The sequence below is a fragment of the Silurus meridionalis genome, chromosome 21, assembly GCF_014805685.1.
Source record: "Silurus meridionalis isolate SWU-2019-XX chromosome 21, ASM1480568v1, whole genome shotgun sequence".
Classification (NCBI taxonomy): Eukaryota; Metazoa; Chordata; class Actinopteri; order Siluriformes; family Siluridae; genus Silurus; species Silurus meridionalis.
The window spans coordinates 227,089-232,088 of NC_060904.1; the positions used below are offsets into that span (position 1 = coordinate 227,089).

The 5,000-nt window shown below is 47.9% G+C and overlaps 1 protein-coding gene across 1 annotated transcript in view; it reads left to right on the top strand.

The window, feature by feature from the left end:
* Positions 1-5,000, top strand: part of fndc3bb (fibronectin type III domain containing 3Bb) — a 65,819-nt gene that overhangs the window by 27,398 nt on the left and 33,421 nt on the right.

Sequence of the window (5,000 nt, forward strand, 5' to 3'; positions counted from 1 at the left end):
AGCACAGTTCTCAGCACAGTCCTGGACACTGATCCTGGACACAGTCCTGGACACAGCCCTCAGCACAGTCCTGGACACAGTCCTCAGCACAGTCCTGGACACAGTCCTGGACACAGTCAGGACACTGATCCTCAGCTGATCCTCAGCACAGTCCTGGACACAGTCCTGGACACAGATCCTCAGCACAGTCCTCAGCACAGTCCTGGACACAGTCAGGACACTGATCCTCAGCACAGATCCTCAGCACAGTCCTAAACACAGTACTAAACACAACCCTGGACACAATCCTCAGCACAGTCTTGGACACAGTCCTGGACACAACCCTGAACACAATCCTCAACACAATCCTGAACACAATCCTCAACACAATCCTGAACACAATCCTGAACACAATCCTGAACACAATCCTGAACACAACCCTGAACACAATCCTAAACACAATACTAAACACAACCCTGAACACAATCCTCAACACAATCCTGAACACAATCCTGAACACAATCCTGTCGCCTGCTGCTGTGATCATAAAGATTCTCCTGCAGGAAGTTCGAGTTCTTTACATGATTCCAGCTGCAGGGACAAGCAATAAAGCTTCTCATTCTCATGTTCACATCCAGCTTTCTCTCTCCCACACATACACACACACACAACACACTAACACACACTAACACACTAACACACACATGTCCTGCCTGAAATGCACAGATGTACAGCGTTTTTGAAACGTTTCTGAAAGCTGCCCCCCTCCACTCTCACAGCCACGTAATGCATTCCTTCCATCTCTCTCTCTCTCTCTCTCTCTCTCTCTCTCTCTCTCTCTCTTATTCTCTCTTTCTCTCTCTGTCTGTCTCTTCTTCTCTCCTTCTCATTTTTGTCTGTCGTCTCGCTGTCTGGCCAAACGACTGCAGCTTTTCCCAGCTGAACTAGTGGACCTTTTCACGAATGAGCCTGTGTGTGTGTGTGTGTGTGTGTGTGTGTGTGTGTGTGTGTGCGTGTGTGTGTCCCTTTTTCTTTTCTGTGATCTAGGGTTCTGTGTACACGGATGTGTTTAAATGCTGGAGAAATACTTGAGTCAGTAAAACAGTGGTGTGTGTGTGTGTGTGTTTGTGTGTGTGCATGTGTGTGTGTGTGTGTGTGTGTGTGTCGCTGTGTTTTCGACCGTGTGCTGAGGATCCACTCGAGATCTTAAAAGCAGAAATAAAAAGTCATTTGTGAAAGTCGAGAGAAACTGAAGCGCGTTTCTTCCCCCAGCTGTGTTGTGTGAGTTCATCTGGCAGCGTTATGGGAAAAAAATCCCGCCCTCACACACATGTTGGCGATGGTGGTGTGTGTCGGCAGCGAGTGCTCGCCTCCTGCGGGGCTGAATGGATGGTGTGAGGGATCCTCAGGTCCTTGAAGAGGGAGAAAAGGGCTCCTCTGAGGGAACACAAAGAGACGCTTGTTCTGGTGAGGAGGCCCCGCACCGCTGCAGGCTCATGGGACGGGACGATCCACGTCTCCCCCGTGTCTCTCTCATACACTAATGTCCTCTCTGCTCTCTTTGTTGGACTTGCTCTCTGTCTCTGTTTGTATTTCTAAATATCTCCATGTGAGTGTCTCACTATCTCGCTGTCTGGATGCTCTCTTTGCTCCCCTCCTCCCTCTGAGATGGCAGGAATGTTGTTGTTTGCCCAGTGTATTGGTGTGGAGCTGCTGAGAACCGGTTCTTTCTCTCTGAAAGGCCTCTGTTCATACAGGAGATACCCCTGTAGCTGTTTGCGGTGGAGGAGCAGCAGCAGAACATGAAGCAGGAGCAGGACCTGGGGTGGTGGGGCTCCTCGATAGCATTACCTGCACCATAGAGAACAATCTGAAAGGATTTTGTTGTACCTTTTAGATGTTATTTTAAACCTGAGCTGCAGCACACTGGAATGTCTATGAGCTCCAACCGCACACACACTGTGTACATACAGCTCTCGCTCTCCACCTGGAGAGGACACGAGCACAAACACCGCTTTAATCCGAGGGCCACGTTAGGACCTCCGGGGCCGAGGGGCAGAGACGAGATCAGGAGTAGTGCCACAGAGATGAAACCGTAAGGTCCAGAGAGGCAGTTGTGTGATTTACAGGCGCTGAGTGATCTGCTCACAGCCACGCTCATGAGGAAGAGGCCCTCAAATCACTTTAGCAGCTGCAAAGACGAATTCCACAAGTTCACTGTGAGAGGAACTGAGAGGAACAGGGACAGGGGCAAACCTGCACTGTTACAGCAAACATGGAAGAATGTGGAGGTGTGTGTTTGGGCAGTGGAGGTGTGTGTGTGTGTGTGTAGTGGAGGTGTATGTTTGTGTGTGTAGTGGAGGTTTGTGTGTAGTGGAGGTGTGTGTGTGTAGTGGAAATGCGTGTGTGTAGTGGAGGTGTGTGTTTGTAGCGGAAATGTGTGTGTAGTGGAGGTGTGTGTTTGTAGTGGAGGTGTGTGTTTGTGTGTAGTGGAGGTGTGTGTGTGTGTGTGTAATGCAGGTGTGTAGTGGAAGTGTGTGTTTGTGTGTAGTGAAGGTGTGTATTGAAGGTGTGTATGTTAGTAATGAAGGTGTATATTTGTGTGAGTGTAGCTGAGGCGTGTGTTCGTGTGTGTGTGTATGTGTGTGTGTGTGTAGTGAAGGTGTGTGTGTATAATGGAGCTGTGTGTGAGTGTAGTGGAGGTTTGTGCATGGTGGAGGTGTGTGTGTAGTGGAGGTGTATGTTTGTGTGTGTGTAGTGGAGGTGTGTTTGTGCAGTGGAGGTGTGTTTGTGTGTGTGTGTGTGTAGTGGAGGTGTGTGTTTGTGCAGTGGAGGTGTGTGTGTGTGTGTGTGTGTGTGTGTGGAGGTGTATGTTTGTGTGTGTGTAGTGGAGGTGTGTATGTGTGTGTGTGTAGTGGAGGTGTATGTTTGTGTGTGTAGTGGAGGTTTGTGTGTAGTGGAGGTGTGTTTGTGTGTGTAGTGGAGGTGTGTGTTTGTGTGTGTGTAATGCAGGTATGTGTAGTGGAGGTGTGTGTGTGTGTATATATATATATATGTGTGTGTGTAGTGAAAGTGTGTGTTTGTAATGAAGGTGTATATTTGTGTGAGTGTAGTTGAGGCGTGTGTTTGTGTGTGTGTAGTGGAGGTGTGTGTTTGTGTGTATTGAGGTTTGTTTGTGTGTGTGTGTAGTGGAGGTTTGTGTGGTGTGTAGTGGAGGTGTGTGTTTGTGTAGTGGAGGTGTGTGTGTGTGTAGTGGAGGTTTGTGTGTGTGTGTGTGTGTGTGTGTGTGTGTGTAGTGGAGGTTTGTGTGTGTGTGTGTGTGTGTGTGTGTGTGTGTGTGTGGAGGTGTGTGTGTGTGTGTGTGTGTGTGTGTGTGTGTGTAGTGGAGGTTTGTGTGTGTGTGTGTGTGTGTGTGTGTGTGTGTGTGTGTGTGTGTGTGGAGGTTTGTGTGTGTGTGTGTGTGTGTGTGTGTGTGTGTGTGTGTGTGTGTGTGTGTGTGTGTGTGTGTGTGTAGTGTGTGTGTGTGTGTGTGTGTGTGTGTGTAGTGGAGGTTTGTGTGTGTGTGTGTGTGTGTGTGTGTGTGTAGTGGAGGTTTGTGTGTGTGTGTGTGTGTGTGTGTGTGTTGTGGAGGTTTACAGGCGGGGTTCAGTGAGGTCGTGTCCCACTGGAGTCGTGACAGGGCCCAGATTGTGTTGAAGATAAATACAGGAATATCAACCCCTGACCTTCATACTTCTTCTCCACTCCTCCACCACTCCTCCACCACTCCTCCATCCACTCCTCCTCCACTCCTCCACCACTCCTCCATCCACTCCTCCTCCACTCCTCCATCCACTCCTCCTTCCACTCCCCCACCACTCCTACAGTGGTGTGAAAAAGTGTTTGCCCCCTTCCTGATTTCTTTTTTTTTTTGCATGGTCGTCACACTTTAATGTTTTGCTAATTTAAATATTAGTAAAAGATAAACACAAGTGAACAACATGCAGTTTTTAAACGAAGGTTTTTTATTATTGAGGGAAAACAAAATCCAAAACTACATGGCCCTGTGTGAAAAAGTGTTTGCCCCCTAAACCTAATAAATGCTTGCACTGAGTCTGTTTCAGCGCTGTGGAGGAATTTTGCTCCACTCATCTCTGCGGAATTGTTGTGATTCAGCCACATTGGAGGGTTTTTCCAAATGAACTGCCTTTTTAAGGTCATGCCACAGCATCTCAATAGGATTCAGGTCAGGACTTTGACTAGGCCACTCCAAAGTCTTTATTCTGTTTTTCTTTAGCCATTCAGAGGTGGACTTGCTGGTGTGTTTTGGATCAGAACCCAAGTTCGCTTCAGCTTGAGGTCATGAACAGATGGCAGGACATTCTCCTTCAGGATTTTTTGGTAAACAGCAGAATTCATGGTTCCATTTGTCACAGCAAGTCTTCCAGGTCCTGAAGCAGCAAAACAGCCCCAGACCATCACACTACCACCACCATATTTTACTGTTGTATGATGTTCTTTTTCTGAAATGCGGTGTTACTTTTACGCCAGACTTTATGGAACACACACCTTCCAAAAATTAAACTTTTGTCTCGTCAGTCCACAGAGTATTTTCCCAAAAGTCTTGGGGATCATCAAGATGTTTTCTGGCAAAACTGAGACGAACCTTTTGTTCTTTTTGCCCAGCAGCGGTTTTGGATTTTGTTTTTCCTCATATATCCACTCCACCACTTCTTCATATATCCACTCTACCGGTAGACAGGTACACAGGTAGACCGGTAGACAGGTACACAGGTAGACCGGTAGACAGGTACACAGGTAGGCCGGTGACAGGTACACAGGTACACAGGTAGGCCGGTAGACAGGTACACAGGTAGACCGGTAGACAGGTACACAGGTAGACAGGTAGACTGGTAGACAGGTACACAGGTAGACCGGTAGACAGGTAGACCGGTAGACAGGTACACAGGTAGACAGGTACACCTCTGGGGTGGATTAGGAGACACACTAAGAGCACACAACCTCATTGTATTAAATAAACT